A 20676-nucleotide genomic window follows, 5' to 3' on the forward strand; every position below is an offset into this window, starting at 1 on the left:
AAAAATATTTAAAGTTTTCTTGAATCTTAAAATATTCATAGAAAACTAAAGCATGATGAGCAATGCTGCAAAAAGTTTTAATATTCTTTATAGCAACCAGCTTAAGCGTCATACATAATTACTTCAATAGTTCAACAAAATTTATAAATTTGCATCCAGTTAAATTTTTAGATACTTCAGCAAAATTAAACTTTCCAAATAGATCGATTGTAACAAAATTATTTCTCTGATATTTTATTAACATATTGTTTCTTCCAGTATGAATCTCTTATAAATCTCTGTGATTTAATTCATCAAACTATTATTAAATTCCTGCAAATCACGTCTTGAAAAATCGTCGGAGAATCGATGAATCTGCAGCGCAACACTGCGAGGAAATTGATGGATCATAAAAAAGCGGGAATAACGACGCGGCAATTAAAACGATGGAGCGTCTTGCGCGAGCGCCCATTCTAGCAATAGAAACTTAAGCGGTAAACTTGAGTTCTAAAATAGAACTTCGCCTTTTAAGTAGCTTTTCCTGCGAATAGGAGGCGTGAAAGCACGAAAGCTATGATGTCACTTCGTGGCTTTACGACTTTTGGCGTTTAAACGTAGATGACTACAAGGTATAATAGATAAAGAAAAAAACTTGTATTTTATAAAGATTGCTGAATAATCCAGAAATTATGATTGGAAAAATATCTCTGTACAGCATCAATTTGCTGTATTTTCGAGAATATCTGCTTTTTGTTTGGAATCGAATGATTCTGGACTGCACACTGACAGCAACGTTCTTTAGTATATTTGTGCATTTACATAGTACTAGGAACAGTCAACGCTACCGAATCCCTTTTATTCAGAAGGATTCGGGGTAAGGCGATGCGGATCCAACTTCTCGTGAACGAACCAATCGTAAAAACTTTTCCAATAGGGTCCTTTAAGCAAAGTATACGCAGAGGGTGTGACTTGAGGGCGACCAGGATCGAGGAAATGCTGGACGCAAAATCTTCTGCGAGCTTTGTCAGTATAACTCGTAAAATCCAGAGCTTTGCTCCGACCTCCCGCGATTCAGAGATTTCATCGGCACGCTTACATTCTCGTACAACTCTAAGGATGGACCCGCGAGACTTTAAGTGATTTCCCCACGCTGCTCCTTCATGTATCTAGCACTCATCGCATCGCGATATAATGAGTCCCGAGGGATGATTCGACTAGTAATTTATATAGTGTAATCTTAAAATTATTGGAATCATATTAAATACGTAAAAAATGTTGAATGATAAACAGGATTTTTTCAACAGTATTATGCAATGGTATTCATCAATTTTAGATGCACATTTTCTTTTTTATCAATAATTGTTATTTTATAAAATGTATAGACCGATTAAAATAATTCAGCTATTCCAGATTTTAAGTATTTTAAGTTACGATCCAATCTTAGAATAAAATTGTGGTTTATAAAGAATTTTAGTTTATTCCTGATACATTTAAATTCGGGATTGAAAATTTGATCAGCTGTATTAAAATTATATAAACATAATTTCATCATTTGTATAATTAATTAAAAGATTGATATTAATTTTGCCAACATTTTCTAAAATCTCGTTTCATTTTAATATCGCTATGACACACTTTTTATATCAATTATAATTTTAATTTTAGTAAAATCCAAAAACACATTAATTACATATTTATTATTTGGAACAGTTTTGTTCCTGAACTTATTTTAGAACTGCTTGAATAAATGAGGATTCTCGATATCTTAGTAATTATGTAAAATGAGTTATATAAATCAACCTAAATTTGTCATTAGAATTCCGATTAGTTTATCAGAAATGTGAAACTTAGACAACGACGTTAAACGTTAGATCTTATGAAAGGATATATACGAGACGGAAAATTAGCACGACCTCGTTCACGAATAAGTGTTGCCGCTACGTCGTAGAATATATGGTGGCTTAAGTAGAACTTAATTAGAGACTTCGAAGCGAGCAAGTACTTTTTCTCGTGTAAAGGAGGACACGGTTCTCGCGTCGCAACAAAATGCAAGCAGCAACCGAGAGCGCGGCGTACCGTGGTTTAATTGGGGCGGAATTAATGTTCACGCGGCTAAATGTAAATGGAAGACAGAGAACGAAATCGCCTTTAATTTACTTCCTTGATGTAACCGTGAAAATAGATGCGCCATCATTGTCTAACGATATATCTTGAGACGATTTTCCTATTCAACGTGAATTGCATTCTACAGTCGTCCTGTGTATTTTCGCTAGAATAAGAGAGTATATACAATGAGAGTCACTTGGCATCGAGCTAAAAGCGCAGCAAAACGTGTTCTTTTTATCAACGGAAATATTTATTCCGTTCGATAAATTGGATCAAACACAGGATTACGCAGCGGCATTCTCAATTTACTCGCTCGTATTAATCCATTTTCATTTCTTCATGAACGAGAAAACGAATATCTTATATCGCGCAGAATTTATTTTATACCAGCGATCTATATAACACCGTCAAGTGATTTAAATAATAATCCAATTCGATCCGCCGTCGACGGTCGTCGCGCTTCGCAAGTTTACGTTTCGCCTCCGTGCCTCCTCGTCGGGACAAAGCAAATTTGCGAGATTGCGTTTCCACGAGCTCGGAGAATGAGGAAGCAGGATGTACGAGGAATAGAAACGGGATTAGGACAAGGCAGTTTGTACAGAGCGCGACAATAATGACTTTCGACAAGTGATTTTTAGCCTATTTCGAATTTTAAGAATACAGAAATATGTATATGGCTCGTATCCCTTTAGAAAGTTTAATTTATATATTTTTTTGCAATTCTGTATATACATTTATAATTCCTAATAAAAGTGTAGATCTAAGTGTGTTTTAATTCATTGAATTTATTCTACTGAAGGAGTAATAATGTAGTAACCTAATATGCTCTCCAAATTCTTTGAAGTAGAAGACTCTAAAGAGTGAAAATTAAGTCTTGAAAAATAATAGCTCAATTTTCAATCCTTAAAAGTGAAATTTCTTTCTTCAGAGTGAGATTCACTTTAAAAGTTTTAAAGAGTGTATTAATAGAAATATAGTAATAGTAAAAAATATTATTTTTGTCTGATAATATTGCAACACCCTGAACCAAATAGAAAGACGAAGAGTAAGTGATGGAAAGAAAAGAATGTAAGAGAGAAGAACAGATCGAGCGGAGGATGGTGACGGTGAAGCGACAAGTTCCATTCGCGAGCCACGAGACGGATGGGCCGAAGTTTTAAATGACTTTGGTATTAAAACTTTGATGGCATTTGTCAGTTTCCCGAGGCTTCGAGAATTGTTTCGCAACTTTTAAGCCATTTTAAAGCGCCATTATTGACTCATCGTTCCTCGCACGGCCGATCTCTATGTTCCGGGAACAGTCCGCTTTTCACCTAAGTCGTAGATGCACCTGCGATTCGCTGTCTTTGCCGAGGCAACCTTTAAAGTGACAATAATTCGCACGAAACACGGAAAAGTCTTGAAATATTTGCACAGCTGCGAGAGATAAGGTAAACTCCACGACAGTTTTGCGATGCACTGTTTATTTTGTCTTAATTACATTACAAATGTCTACTTAAAATTTTTCAATTTTCTGTGTAAATTCTTCCTACGTGCGGCGAAGCAACGCCTACAAATGTAATAAGATAACGGCTTTTAAGGACCGTGCGGCGTCACCATAACCGCGTTGCACGTGCTTTCGTATGACCACTGCATCCTCGCAATCACTACAGCGGTATTCATTATGGAAGTACTCAGTAAATTGCTGGTGCAACTGAATTTCATCAAAAACAGCACTCCGTAGTATCTTGTGCTCTGACTTCAACTGTATTTTAACATCGTTTCCTCCGCATCCCGTCCTATTTTCCCTGTCTCAGTACTCACGTGTTATTATATAATTAAATTTCACAGCAGCTGCTACAAATATTATTTTTATCCTCATATTTCCTATTTTATTAAAAAATTCTTTCGCAAATCGTATTGTTACAAATTGATTTATGAAATTTATTATCATATAAGTATGTTAAAAAATTAGATCTATTATTTACATAAAATACAATATATTTTGTAATGATTTTTTTCATATTATGTATAACTTCTAAATTTCTTATTTATACCTACGATTTTCCTAAGTAATTTTTGTCAGCATTAAAATCAATTTAATTTTAACTCAATTCTTATTTTACATAAATTGTGCACTCACTCGAACGTCAAAAGAACTATTTTAAAGCGTTTTTATTTACGAGCAATTCCGATGTCGCTGTTCGTCTCGATTGTGCGTTCCGTTTGCACGGAAGTGTCCGCGACATTCGAGGTAGCAATTCTGCTAAGTAGTCTCCCCGTTTGAACGGCCGAGCGACAGAGAGTAGTAGGAAGAACCTACTCGTGAGCTTTGAACGGCGACGAGACGGGACATTAGCGGTAATTACCGGTTAACGTCAACTCGCTCTATCCTGTCGCGGGCGTAGCTCGTTTCTGGATTGTCTTGGGAGACAAGTAAGGAGAATGTAGGTGGAAGTGCAAGAGAACTGAAAGAAAGTCTTATATGTCTCAACCAATCAAGACCGAAGTATGCGTCTCCTTTATATGTCAATATTAATATTAGTCGTGCACCTATCTTTTTCTATCTTTGACAGAAAGAATCTTATTTCATAGAAATTAAATGAGTCGTATTTAAAAAGGAATTATTTCAGATTATGTCACAAAAGAAAAATGATATAATTGTTTTCCAATGTCTAGCAGTGATTACGGATAAATCATTTTTCCAGTTAAGTAATCAATCATTTTCTACTCAACCGTTCTTTTCCTCTTAAAAAAAAAAATCGGTTCAAAATTCTTGCAGAACAGTGTATAAGAAGAGATGCGCGCGGGTGGAACAAAATAAAGAAATATGGCAAAACGGTGCGAAAGAGCGGAAGAAAGGAAATTTGCGGCGAAGGCGCGGAGGATTAATCCGTAAGATTTACAGCGTGGCTGAGCCATTATCGCGTTTCGTCGAGTGGATAAGAGGAGCTTGCCCTCCAGGCTTTTAATTCTACCGCGCGTGTTTCGCCGTGCCGGCTTCTTTCTCTCGACTTCTTTTCACAACAGCGCCGACCGCAGCCTTAACCCCTTAACCGCCTTATCGTCCGCGGTTGCGTGTCATCTTCACCCGGTGCGTCTGACACTTAATTAGAGCCGTTGTGCTCGAAAATGGCGTGCTTGGTGCAACGCGTTCGCCAGGGACGTACGGAATCTCTCCCTGGAAACCGCATGGAAGTTCACTTTGTACTGCTGCTGGCATTGAACTTTAGCACACGACATGGACGTCGTGCGCAATTAGGGTGAGAAACGACGGAATTGTTCGATTTCATGCCATCTTGTCGATAATAATTTCTATCGTCCTTTACAAAGGCAACGGCAATTGGAGATATAAGAGGAATAAAAATCTAATATAAAAACGAAAGAATAATTATTACAGTACGAATAACGTAGGGAACTTTCAAATATCAAAAATGTGCGATGGCAAAGTCTAGATTGAGAAAAATTTTTGGTTGAAAATGGATCAATTAAAAAATTCTGTTCATATCAATCAGAATTCTCTCGTTATTTCGTCTAGAATTATAATAGATTTAATCAGAAAATTCTCAATTTTCAATCAGAATTCCAATTAATGCAAACCGGACTCTTTTTCCAGTGTAATATACGTGATTCTAAACCTATGATATTACGGCATTTGTGCCGTACATCGATAACGCGGAATTCGAATCGTGTACAAAATTTGCGATTTTTTGACTGACTGGATATAAACGCGTATATTTAACATCTTTTATTTATTAACTTAATCGTGCGGAGGAATACGCAGTAAACAGTTACAAAATTACAACGTATGTTTGCATATAGAAATGTCAGTCATGAGCGAATTAAACGGCTTAAAACAGGGTTTAAGCGGATTTAGATTTGTAAAGGTACGGCACTGTGAGCACAAAATGTAATGCTTGCTATGAGTTTATGCGTAAGCAAGCATTTTCACGAGTTCATAAATTGCCGTATCGATCCAGGTAAAATACAAATAAATACAATTCTGAAACAATTGGTACGATATACAGTACGTAAACGGTTATAAGTCTCTGGGTTGTTATTATTATTATGCACCTTAAATTGAAATTTATTACATCTCTGCAGGAATAAATAATTAATTGCGAGGCAAGCCAGAAACGGAAAGGTAATAATTATATCAAAGAAAGATATTAATATTAAGAGGGGACTACTGCCAGGTTCACCAGGTTAGATTCATACGGCTTATCTGCTTACAGAATTTTATTTTAATTAATTTGGCCGAATAATTAATTGCTTTCCCAATTAAAAGTTTTATAATTTGTTTTGAGAGACGCTTTTAACAGAAGATGATACAGGGCAATATCCGATCTCTAATAAAACGCTCACTTACGATCTACACTTCCTTTGATAAAAGAGAAAATAATGCAGATGTTAAGCGATTCTTAAAGTTTGTCCAACATAGACAAAATAAATAGCTCATTTATTAAAACTGATCTATCACTAATTATTTATTCATAATTCTTATTGATATTAAATGCAGGTCGACAAATAGATGAAGAAATGCCAGCACGTCATGTATTACTGAGACAATTATTATTCAATAATGCCGACTTAACAGACAATTCGAAACACGAAGTCTATAAACACGATTTTCATAAATCGCCATTCACAGATGCATTGCAAATTTATAATTCTTATATGCTAAGATAATAGATTATGTAAGAGGAGCACTGTCATTGTCACTCATTCATATCGCGATGAATCCATACGGCATTTGAAGTAAATGAATTATGATAATTGTGATAGACGACTTTTATGAAACATGTGATTAATCTTAAAATAGTTAATCGTTTCAAAACGGCTTATATACATCGATAAATGACCGACAAGAATCGAAAATATTCAAAAAGTATCAAATATGAAGATCTTACTACAAGTTAGAACAATATAAATGATTGGAAAAATTACCAAAGCGCATATATCTCTAAATATTACGATTGTCGATATATTTTATTCTAACTCAGTATTGGTAAAACTAAAAAAAAGTTCCATATGTCTATAAACTACTAATAAGTAATAAATTAGCTTATATGTCAATAAATAAGTAATAACTCAGATTTTTTTTGTACGTTCATACACTCGTACGTATGTATATTGTTAATTGTCGTTATTCGATTTATAAAGTTCGTTAGTATATCTTTGCGAATTAAACGGCGGCGAATGTGCAGTAATGTAATCTGAATTCTAATTTGGTGGCCGATATACTGGGTGTCCCGAATTTAAATGCTGGATATCTCAAACTTCGAGAATATGTAGGGAACCGATAAATTAAGAAAAAAAAATTCTTTTATTGTACTTTGTTTTGGAGAAAATCGCAAAAAAATACAAAATTTTCAATATGTTATTGTTTTCATGTATGACTTAGCGATAATGCTTCAGAGGTAATGCAAGAGTATGCGCGCCAATTTCCAGATAGAAAAGTGTCGGGTTGACGAATCATTACGTTGATCAGATTAGTGTTTGGCTGCAACACGAGCTGTCCGTACAAAATAAAAAATAAATAAATATGGATAAATAAGTAATAAATAAATACAAAAATGAAAACTACGTTTTATTCTTTTTTTTTGCGATTTTCTCCAAAATGAAATAAAAACGAACAATCTCTAAAAGATTTTTTTTTCTTAATTTAATCAATCCCCTACACGCTCCCAAAATTTGATCATTTAAATTTGAGACATCCTGTATATATCTAGATACAAACTTTCAAAGCGCTACAAAAAACTTGAACATGGAAGTATAGTGATGAAAAGTGTAACAAAAATAGGAGTCAACGGATAGCGAGAGAGGATGCGAAAGATCGAGGAACAGCATCGTCGAGAGATGGTAGGATTAGACTTGCAACTACAAACGGCGAAGTATAGAACCGCGGATATAATTCCTCGTTCACGGCTATCGTGACCCATTTTCGAAGTTAAGGCTATTGAGGCGTGAAAATATCAAGAACGTGTGTTGCGTTTACTCTACGTTTGCCGATGGGGGTTCTAGAATTTCCGGCGTTCGATTTACGCTCCGTGTTTACTCTTATTACAGTTGCAAAATTGAGCATTGCCATGAAACTTTTATTATTGCAATATAATCCCTTCGTGGAGATTCTTTTTATGTGTTTATTTCGTAATGTAAGAATTAACTCTTTCCAATCGTTGATACAGGCAACATATATTGCAGCACAAATTGTGTCAAACGTATTTTTAGTTTCCAGAAGCAAAGTAACAAAAGTAATACAAAAGTAATGTCTATAACTAGTGATTGAATAAATATTTTAAATAGTGCATTTTATATATATATATTTTATATATATATATATATATATATATATATATATATATATAAACGGATGTGGCGAACAAGCGGAAAGATTTATTAATTGACACCTTAAATATTATATACGGTATTAAATGTTCATGAATTCACGCTTAACCTATTTTATGTTCACATCTAAGAATATCTTTATAGATATTCTAAAGGTAGGTATAACAAATATATGATAAAAGATATTAAATATATAAACTGACAGTTATTCCGTCAAATCCTCAAAAGAGAACTCGTCGATGTACGGTTCGTAATCGTATATTGGAATCAAATCATGAATCTATCATAAATCCTGAGAATATCGCCATGAAATTCTGATATCCAAACTCCTATTTCCTCGCGGTATAGTTTCAATTTCACAGCTATATTTTTGATACAATTGATGCTACGTTAAGACAAATGGTATCCATCTTTACTTTACATAATCCTTTATCAATCATATAAAAGCAAAGAAAGATCAATGGAGTTCAATTTATACGAATATTAAACTTGAAGTTTAATATATACGAATATTGTCTGTTTTAAACCGCTACCGAAATGTTTGACGTACATTTAAATTGCTTAAAACAACGCTAGAAATCACATCTATACTGCGTAAAAAAGTCTAAGACTACGGCAAGGTTTAAGTTATGTTGTAGAAACGAGACGAAGTTGAAAATGAGTTTGGGACTAGTTCTAGGCTACCTAAAATGCCTTTTACAAAAGTTTGGCCAACTTTTGGATTATAGCTGCTTCAGGCTTCTGCCTAGAACTAATTTTCGTTTTATGGAACCGCCGTTACCTTTCAAAGAAATATAACTTTTTTACTTATATGAAAAGATACATGTGATAAGAAATATAAAATATATTTTCTTTGCACTCTTGTCGATCAAAATTTTTAATGCAATAATTTAAAAAATCAATATAAATAAATACAAAGTATACAATACAAATTTCTTAACCGTATCAATGTTTATGATATTTAAGTGCAAATATAAAAATATGGCGCTTAAATATTATAAATTCCAGACATAAATAGAATAAAAATATTCACAAAAGAGGCATTCTTACGTTTCTTGAACATGAGGGAAATGTTTAAACATCCGGAAGAAAAAGACAAAGATAATTCACCGTGCCAAGGGAGGATCAAGGTCTAGGAAACAAAGAAACTTCCCCGCCAAATTAATGATTTAATTATAAAGGAAACTTTTGTGGCCGACCACCATCGCGGGTGCACTCCTTGGGGAAACGATGGTGGCTATCCCCATGGATAATTGAGGATGCTAAGGTCGAGTCTTATGGGCAGCCGGCAGACAACCGTGGGGGTCGGACTAACCATGATCTATGAGCAGCCTGCATATGAGTGACCTTTGTCCGCCACTGATCCCTTCGGGAATCGAAAGGGTCGGGGGCGCGCACGAGGTACCGTCGGCTTGTACCAGACGTAATGGAGAAAAACTCTTCTCTCTCTCGTCGTTCGGACAGCGCGCGGACTAAGTCGATTTTCGCTAGCCAACGATCGATTATCGATAACGGGCGGATTAACGGGCGTTAAAACGTGTCCCGTCGGTCGCATTCGGCAGTTTTTGCAGTACATTTCGCAGATTGTATATTTTTCCGCGGCCCCATCGCGTTTGTTGCACGTTGTTTCAATACAAATGACATTTCCGACTTGGAAGCGAAGTGCAAGGCGCGTTTATCCTAAGCTGCTTTCTATTATGATTCCAAAGCCAATAGTATGACGGCCGAATGCATACAAATGTCCGAACTCGTCGCGACATAACCTTTTTCTCCTTTTATCTCTTTGGTCCATTTTCCGATCTATTTTAAATTGATATTTTTACTTTTACGTTTATTTCCTTTGCTCTCGGTATTGTAAAAATTGATTGGATAATTCGCGGACTGCAATCACAATATAATGTAAATGTCAGGAGTATTTTTCGTGTTTTTATATTTTTCATATTTCTTTTGTGATATAAATGCCCGAAAGGTGAATTTCTGACAGGAAAATAGTCGAGATCCGATTACCAGATTTGAGAAACAATGATGTTCTACGCGCAGCTTAATTAACGTCATGGCACCCTTCAAATTTTTTTAAAGGAATACCCGAGGGTAGAAAGGAATGGAACAGTTTCAGTGATTCATCGTCACAATGCAGTGTTATTGGGACCTTGATGTCTCAGAGATAATATCCCTTTAAAACGAGCGCAAAATATGGAGGGAGCGGTTGACTGACAAGGCGGGTTGGCAGAAAATCTTATTCTTCTACCACGAGAGAAGGAAGAAAAAAAATGATAGCGCAAAGGAGGGTGACGTTTCGCCCCCTGGCTTCGAGATATTTAAATCATCGTCGAGCTCGTGGCACGTTCGTTGTCTCACTTACATTATAGTGTCTACCAGACGATAAATCACAATATCCCCTTGCGCATGATTGCCGTAACGATAAATATTTGTCTTGACTGACAATGAAAGGTACATTCGATCAGAACTTTACTCATTTCGTTACTCAACATTCTATCTCAGATTCGTATCGGAGGTGGCGGAATGAAATCGAGGGGGTAATCACTTAATGTAATCGTGGGACAAAGTCTCCCCTCCCCTCCACCGAAATCATTATAAAATTCATATGAAATCCCTATGTAAAATCCGATAATTATATGCAATCACGAGAAATCATTGTGTAATATTAAATAAAATTTAATTATTTTATTTTACCAAATGATGTACGTAGTGAAGAAAATTATTTGTAATAAGATGAAATTATATAAAATCACACAAATGAAATCATGTAAATTGTGGAACAACATTTCAGCTAGTTACCCCCTCGAATAAAATCTATAAGAAGATAAATCTATAAGAATATAAAATATTTGCGAACGTCTTACTTGCACCAATCATTTGCGTTATACTTCGTTTTCTGAGATAAGTGAATTTTCGTCTAGTAGGAAAAGTGAAATTTCGAACGTTCTTCTACTTAAGGAGAGCTTGTCTACGCCATCATGTTTACCTCGCATATAAGCACGAGTGTGTGCATTCTCTCCGGTAACAACATTCTATACCTTTATTTTACGCAGCATCACATTTCGATGAGGTACACACACTGCAGGCACGATAGTGGAACGAGAAACAACAGCTCCGGTGGATAACGCGATTATGGCGTAGATAAGTGTACTCGTTATTCCTTCCTCCCCCCTCTCTCTCTTTTCACGATAGTGCATTTTTGAAATACATTCCGTGTTATTTCTAACTCCTAGAAGAAACGAACAAGATGGAGCTCAACGATATCTCGCTTCTTATCCCCAACGAGCAACTTTCTTGTGTGTTTGTTCCCTCCATCCTCACGCTTATATACAACAGGTGATGCAACGTCAGCCGAATGAAGATGGATAGAAATCTGTTTCTGAGATAATGCACGGAACATCCAGTGATTCCACGCTCGTCATTCCGCGACGAAAAAGTCCGACCTTGCGATGTCGTACGTTCGTTTCTCTGGTTCGAAAAATTTCGAAATTACTCGAGCGTTAAAATTGGCTTGGCGAACGGTCCCGTTCTTTTATACGGTCGCGCTGATATATTTCAAGATTAACGGAATGTTTCTTCCATGTATACACCATCGCCTCGATTATCCGTGGGATCGGCAGGATTAAATGCCGACGCGGCACTTTCCCACTGGATTAGACACGTCGCGGACCAACCCACCACTCGGATTTAGTACATTCAGCAGCAAGAGGCAAAATGGAAGCGATAAAATCGAGTTTGGTCTATGCTAAGAAATTTCTTATTTATTCAATGAAAATATGTGAAACTCGTCTACAGTATAAAATAAATATATTTATAAAAATAGATTCATAAAATCTTATTAAGTAAAAAGGAAATACGTACAACATTTTGGTCAGTCTGTTATTCACAATAAACGACAGAACGAAAAGTTAAAGAAATGAGAATTCGCTCATTGATCTAATGGTCTTAATGAGAAAGTTTTCCTTTCTCGACGCAGAAATTTTGTTTGACTCTTGGAAAGTTAGTTCTTTTAATAAATGAAGGAAGACCTAGTCTGTAAAAGTACTTGTTCCTCTTTTCTCGAGACTCCGACGAAACAGATGGAATTGATTAAAAAAAATTAGGTTTCTGCGAGAATTATAAAAGCTGTCCCCATTAAGACTTTCTTTACCTTCGCGAAATGCAGATTCACAAGCACGAAGGAATTTGGGTGAAAAAAATTAAAATATGCGCCGTTGAATTGAAGACTTAGGCGCGATTGCGTTCTAGCGAATAGATTTTCTTCCGAATATGGAACACATCATTTGCGTCAAGCACACCGTGGTATTTATTTAATGCTACGCTTGCAGTATAATGAACTATTGAATGTTTAATACGTTGTGGATTAGATGAACATGCAAATTGGGGTCGTACATTACCATAAAATAGCTAATACTACCCTATAAAATATTGGCCAGCAACTCGATCTAATATCGCATAGTTCCACGCGTACGATTACACTAATTCGCAATGAAGTCAAATCTGGATTGCATTACTGGAATTTCGCTTTAATAGCAAACACGTCGCTTTACCAGCGCATAGTATATTACGATTATATAGTAACGATGCTTGAAATTAAATTTTGGTGTTACATGATGCAATTTTCATTTCTTTCATAGTAGCTTTTTAACTCTGCACTTGTGTGCTTGTGCGTGTTTTTTGCATATTACGTGTATATGTGTGTGTGTGTGTGTGTTGCACTTAATACTTTTTCCGTACTTAATTTATTATACTTGTCTGTACTTCTTGTGTGCACGCAAACGGAGGTCTCGGAAACTCGGGGAAAATATATTTCATACAGAAGCGTATAATCATCTAGCGATGTACCTTCAAATTCTTCCCTCTCCAACGTATTACGCGCGGCGGAAGGAATCGCGGGATAGGAATTAGCAAAATTCGTTTCCTTGTTCCTTGAGTCGCGGCGACTCTAAATCACGAGAGAGGGCAAAGAAACGTTCATGCCGGAGAATAAGATAGACCGTCGAAAGGGGATGGTATAACGGTGGCAAAGAGCAAAATTGGGATTACGATCGGGCGGGTTGGTGAAGTTGAGGTACGGCGGGGGAGGAAATAATCCACGCGGTCGTATTTAAACGAGTGGCCCGGGCACGCAATGCCACGTGCCCGAAGATCATTTTCTTGCGTCTACGGCGCGCAGACTATCCGGATTACAGACCAATTTCATATTAATTTCCGGCTGTGTGGAAGGAGAGGGTGGTGAGGTCGCGGGAGGACAGAACGTGGCGACTGCGCGGGGTTCACTATCAGCCCGGAAACATGGCACGGGACACGAGTGTGCAACGGTATTTGTTAACGTTACCACGAAATTGTCCGCGGTTCCGAGACTTACACGGCATTCGCTCAAATTTCACCACGAAATTGCTCCTCAGGCGAGGCGAGGAGGGCAATGGGGATGAAGGAGGTGGAGAGAGGTATGGTGAGGGGGTTCAGCCACTTTGTTCATTGCGCGTGCCCGAGGTTTGATAAGCGCGGCTGGCTAGGCGACACGAAAGCGATCCGCGGCCACCACTCTCTCTCTCTCATTTTCTATCGTTGCACGCTCGAATTGTCGCGGTTGAATCCAGACTACGACGCTGGAATCGACAATAGGCTGCTGCTTAAAGGGCTTAAGCCCTTCCGGCAACAACCTTGTCACGAAATTCTCTACGCAATTTATATATATAATTGCTTAAAATATCACTATTTTAATCTTATTTACACTCTAAATTTCTTGCAGTGAGAAGAGAGTGAAAATGCAATCACTCTTTAAAAAAAAAATGGAAATATTTCATCTCTTGAGAAAAGTGACGATCTTCACTCTTTTTAGAAATCTTACTTTTTTTTTGTAATGAGATTTCACTTTTAAAAAGAATGAAAATAGTCACTCTTTTTCGAGAAGTGAAATATTTCCATTTTTTCTTTATAATAATATTTTCACTTTCTTGGAATGAGATTTCACAAGAAATTTAGAGTGTAAGTATTATTTATACACTAAAAAAAATATCTGGTTAAATTAATTAAAGTTCTGATTGAAAATGAACGAATCAGAATTTTTAGGTGAAATCTTCTAAAATTCTAGTTGAGATAACTAGAATGATTCTGATTAATCAAAATTTTCTTGTTCATCCATTTTCAACCAGATATTTTTCTCAGTGTATGTAATACTTATTGATTGTGTAATTATTCGTGTAAACATAAATATTATAAATAGTTTCAAGCATTATAAAAGAAAGTAAGGTAAAAGCAAGTAAATGGAAAATTAGTACATTCTATTTCTACTCCTGTTCACGATTATCGGTTTTCTCATTCTATCTCCCACAAGAATGAAGGAATATTCGATCTAATCCACTTTCTCAGATTTGCTACGCTTTTCCCCAAGTGCGAACAAAAAATTCTTATCGCTAGAAAGACACATTAGTCTTCTTTTAATACTGTGATCGTGGTGCATATAAACTCTACGATAAATTCTATTTATCATTAACGAGAACGTTTGGCAACGATTTCACTAACTCTTTCCGAAATTATGTTGTATTCACTCAACTTTCATCACGAAATTTCTTTTTCGATGAGAAAGAAAGCGAAGAAAAGAGAAAGAAATATTACGAAAGCAAAAAGAGTTGGAGAAATCGGCCAGTCGGTTCATTGTGCGTGCTGGAGGTTTGATAAAGTACGAGAGGTCGAGCGAGATAAAATCGATCCGCGGCGGCGGCGGCGGTCTTTCATTTTTCGAATTCCGGCCGCGCTCCTGCCGGTCATCTTCAAGAAATTTCATCCGTTCTCGCCGGGGACGTTCTCTGAAAGCGCGACTGGAAGTTTACACCCGTAAACCCGTTCGCAATTTTGTCCATTTCACTTACCGCGATAAAAGTAATGTCCTACGAAATAGATTGTCCCCATAAAATCGTATCGAGTCCTTTTGTGGTCCGGATAGCGTACACCGTCCTCGGAAGCACGAAACAAATGACCGCGTCGCCGCTTTATTCCGCGTGTGACATTATCGATCCGTCGATATCGCGAAGTGCGATTAGATTTATGCGAACACGATCCTTACGAGGCGCGCGCGAATATTCGTGACTGCGATTATCGGAAACCAATGTAACTTAATTCCGCGACGATAAAATTGTAAGCTATTAAGATCTTCAGAAGTTAAAGCTACATAAGTATTCAACATGGATTGCACTTACTGCTATCTCGTATAAAATGTAGAAATATCTCTGTATTAAGAATCGACGCGACCTAATTCGATATCGGAATTAACTTTCTTAGAAAAGCGCTTTAGATAGAGCATGCAAAAATCATATTAGATGTTGCCTGAGCTTGTTTAAAGATTAAAATATCAAGACGTAATCGGAACAGATATTGGAATATCGTGGTTGGTGGAACATCATGTTTGAAGATTTCATATCTCGAGCAGATATTCAACGGAGAAAGAAGAAATAAAGCCATGTCTCGTATTGAGACTTTACTATTGAAGAGAACACGGAGGACATGTCCCAGTGAATTGGCCGTGCGAGTTTTCTCAAAAAGTTGGATATGAATGTCACTCGAGCTGCATTCGAAATTGCACGACATCGAGAGACACGTTTAAACGTAAACGACATGCGAAGTTAATCGAAAAAAATGAAATTGTCGACTTTGAAATGTATATCGAAGTAACGTTGCTTATAAATCACAGCTGCATAAAATAGAATCTCTATGGCATCAGAATGTCCTGTAGAAATCGTACATTGCATTCTCGCGGAAATATTGATAGTTATCGCAGAATCTAGTTTCTTTTTCTAGTCGAAGCGTCTCGCCAGGAGGTGGACGACATTCGTCCGATCGATCTCCAGGTCGTGCCATCGCAAGGAGCAACAGTTGGTTTTTATGCAGACTAATATTCGGCAAGCGTGACAGGGGACAATTTAATTCGAAATCGTCCGCTTACAATGACATCGTCGTGCACCGTTCCCATTCCTCGGAATTATTGTCCCTTTCTCGCTATCACAAAACCGTCTATATACAGTCACGAAACTAATTGTCCGGATAATGCGCCATTATATAGATTGATTTCTTCGGACTATTCTTCAAACTAGTGTAGCAAATTTCACAATTAGTTGTCCAAATATAAATATAATATATATAAATGTATATTGAGAAAAATGTCTAGTCAGATTAATTGGAATTCTGATTGAAAATGGACAAATCAGAATTTTTTAATTAAATCGATTAGGATTCTAGTTGAGATAATTGGAATTCTAATTATATCATTCAGAATTTCGATTATCGATTCTTTTGATTCCAATTTTCAAACATTTTTCTAAGGGTATTATTAATGTCGTAATGTGCGTAAAATCATAATTTTAACACTAGATAACAATTTAAAGAAATTATCAATATATTGGCGGATTATAACTTTAAAACGATTGTTTGTAAGGGCATATTCTTTAAATTACGTCTTCATAAAAATATTCTAAAATTGTGCATTATCGCATTCACGAAATTAATTATTCGAATAATGTGCCATTACATCGATTTCTTCTGTTATCCAGATATTGAAAATTACGAATATAGCATTTTTCAATATATTTACAAATTGTAGTTTTAAATATATGCGTTAATTTTAAATTTATGCATTAATATATTATGGCATTGATATGTATATATATATATAGGGTATATATACAGGATGTCTGGAAATAATCGTCAAATATTTCATGGGCAGGTAGAGAGGACTAAACTGAGTCGAAAAGTCCTCTGCAATTTTAGCAATAGTTAACAAAATATTAATGACTAAAAATTGCCAAATATTAGTCTTGAATAATTTTTTACTCAAATACTATCAACTTTACAGAAAAACTGCAAGAGACAAAACTCATTTATTTTCTTCTCATAAAGTTCTGAGAATTTTTTTAGAATTTTTTCAGAATTTTTTAATACCGTATTTCCTCATGTTGGTAAAAATGAGAAAATGCAGTACTAAAAAGTTGATAAAAAATTCTCAAAAAATTCTTAGAACTTTATGAGAAGAAAATAAATGATTTTTGTCTCTTGCAGCTTTTCTATAAAGTTGATAGTATTTAAGTAAAAAATTATTCAAAACAATATTTGGCAATTTTTAGTAATTAATACCTTGTTAACTATTGCGAAAATTGCAAAATAATAGCAGACTTTTCGACTCAGTTTAGTCCTTTCTACCTGCCCATGAAATATTTGGCGATTATTTCCAGACACCCTGTGTATATATATATACATATATATATATATATATATATATATATATATATATATATAGTTTATATTTATACTTGGAAAACTAATTGTAAAACTACCAATATCGTAATGCATAGAACTAGAATTTTTAACATCCGGAAAACAATTTGAAGAAATTATTGATATAATGATGTTGTTCAGATAATTAGTAAATGTATAGTTGAGTTGCATCGAAAAGATGAGTTTATATATATATAAAATTCATGCTAGAAAAAACGAGCAAAGAATCTTGAAATTTTAATGACACTGCGAATCTCTCCAAAAACTTTTTCCGGAAAAAATATTGTAAACTACACTGCGACACGTTTTAATTAGACCTCGGAAAAGTACTTTTAAGGACTGGTTTGAGAGAAATAGAATATGCAAAACATGGTAGTATAGAGACCCTTTTGAAACGGTTATTGTCGATCTGGAGAATTAGAGGATTAAATCGACCCGTTCTTGCACCTGACGTATCTCAAATACGAGCTTCGAGAAAGCAGACGTGAGGAGGGGAGGAGAGGAGGAGGCCCAAAGTTCACGAACATGCAGTTCATTCGCCCCCGCTGGCGTGCGTAGTTGTTCGACGGCATTATTGACAGGGGTGCGGGTCGAGTATGTAACTTTGTTAGGCCGAGACTGAGGAAGCAAGCCGTCGTGCCCTGAATTCGCAATTCGCGTCCCGCCGGATGCCGCATACTGATGGAAAATAATTTTTCAACTTTTACACATGACGTGGCGGCACGCGAGGCACGCGATTATCACGATGAAGGAAGAATCCGGAAGAACGAAATCCTAAAAAATAGCTAGTGTTTAATTGATATCATGTACTTATATGCTTTATTATTCTTCTGCGCGATAATAAATACGATTCGAAAAATATTCAACGCCATAATCGCATGTGTGATTTTTAACGACTTTTTTTTCAAGGTTTTACTTTTCAAGGCCTTGCGTTTGTTATGCTTGAAAGAAATGCGATGAACGATCGCGTTCAAAATAATAATTAGCCTAACAACTTGATTAAAATCTCGTTAATGTCGTTACAATAATATATTCTATCTCAGTCTCTCTCTCTCTCTCTCTCTCCTTCTCCCTCCCCCCTCTCTCTCTCTCTCTTTCTCAAAACTCTGTGAAATATCATATTTAACCGTACTATTCACAGACTCGTTATTTCATATTAGATTTAATAAAGAAAGATGCTCACCGATACGACGTCCTGCCGATGAAGCTGATCTTCTACAGGCACTGCATTCTCTCGTCTCCAGTTCCGTTGAAATTCACCACACACTCACGAGATGAAATACTCACGAGACAACACTCGCGAAAACACGATCGAGAAAGAACTAATTGTCACAATACGACGATCGCGATATACTTATTACACTCCCGACGTAAAACGCTCGATCATCATGGCTACCGTTGTTCCGCTTGAATTCAGCGATTCACCGAGAGTCTTGACGTCGCCAACTTCACACCGACGCCACGCCACGCCACGCCACGCCACGCCACGCCACACGCGAGTCGATACAACGCGAGTCGAGTCGAATCGGCAGTCAGTCGAAACGTGAGTGAACCGTTCGAAAATGTATCCTTGTGTATATTCAAGATAGAAATATGTACGTACTTTACTTATGTCGTATTACTTTTTGTGTGTGCCACTCTCTTAAACCGTGCGAGACAATAGCCTGGTTTACATTGTGCGTTTAGTCCGCGGCCTATACGATAGGCATCTTTGTTCAATAAACAAGGTCGCGGCTACGCACCGTGTAAACATAGCCGTTAGCTGTGTTCAATAAAGAACGTAGTTTGTAACTGTTGTAAAATTCTTTTCGTACAATTTTGAAAAAGTATTGGACATCTTATTATGGACATACCATATTCTGATTATTTAGAAGGTAAATTTTATTCGCGACAAACGACCAGCGTCGCGACGCATTTATTAGTCGTGCGAACTTCGAGTCATTCATACCGGTTAACTAAATTTTATAAAGATACAGACGCAACAGAATACTGTAAATCTATAATGTCAAATTTAACCTAATATGAGTCGCCACTGCTCCTATTAAATATATAATGAGTGCAAAAAGTATTCGTACAGAGAAAATATTTTTTTTTAAATTTTATTTTTAAAAGTATAAATGCCCAGCGAGAAATAAATCATCAAATTGATGTCGAATCGATATAAATACGATGATTTCAACATTAATTTGACGTCGATTCGACATTTAAATGATAATCATTTCTTGTTGGATAATTAACAATTTATTTATAAAGAATAAAATAGACTGTATGTTTCTTAAAATGATATATATACCAAAAAGATGTGTATTATACAAAATATATCATCTGAAAAATAAGCGAAAATTAAAAATTGTATTGTTCGAATGCTCAAAAAATATTCGTACAGACGAGAAATTTAGCTTCTAAAATCAAAAATGTGAAGCTCGTCTGTTTATGTTAGAACAGAATGTATTTATTGTATAAAATTGCTAATTAATATTTATTTTCTACAAATAAGACTTTTTTTATAACAAATTTCCTTGTACGAATACTTTTTGCTCTCACTGTATATCCTAATAAATATAACAATGAAGGAATAAGGAATTAGGAATAAGATAAAATGATTTCATCCTGTGAGAAACCATATATTCTGGTGTATCCGATTTCTGATAAATTGAAATCATTATTCTTTATTCTTAATTCCTTATTTCTTTCACTGTGTCTACACAAAATAAAGCTAACTGGATCAAGTTATTAGCAAAATCAAACCGTTTCAATGTAGATAAACTTTAATCTCATTTCGATTTACTCTTCATCTTTTTTTAATTCTTAAAAAAAGGAAGAATTAGTTAAGTCGAGATTAAAATTAAACTATATTGGTAGAAACGGGCATCAGTTATGGAGACAATTTAACGTTTAATAGAAAATTAAATTATTTTCTGATACCTGTGGCATTCTCGTTACTACATCACGTTTCGAGACGTAATTATTGTACATACAAGAGCAGTTCGTTCG

At 35.8% G+C, this 20676-nt stretch overlaps 1 long non-coding RNA gene across 1 annotated transcript in view; it reads right to left on the minus strand.

Annotated features, from left to right (window-relative positions):
* Positions 1-18985, minus strand: part of LOC147906651 (uncharacterized) — a 332649-nt gene extending 313664 nt beyond the window's left edge. Inside the window, exon 1 of the long non-coding RNA XR_015548249.1 lies at positions 18866-18985. This is a non-coding gene — a long non-coding RNA (uncharacterized LOC147906651). The remainder of the gene's footprint in view (positions 1-18865) is intronic.
* Positions 18986-20676: the final 1691 nt, after the last annotated feature.

This window comes from Acromyrmex echinatior, chromosome 19 (assembly GCF_024713525.1).
Source record: "Acromyrmex echinatior isolate Ae372 chromosome 19, ASM2471352v2, whole genome shotgun sequence".
NCBI classification, from domain to species: Eukaryota; Metazoa; Arthropoda; class Insecta; order Hymenoptera; family Formicidae; genus Acromyrmex; species Acromyrmex echinatior.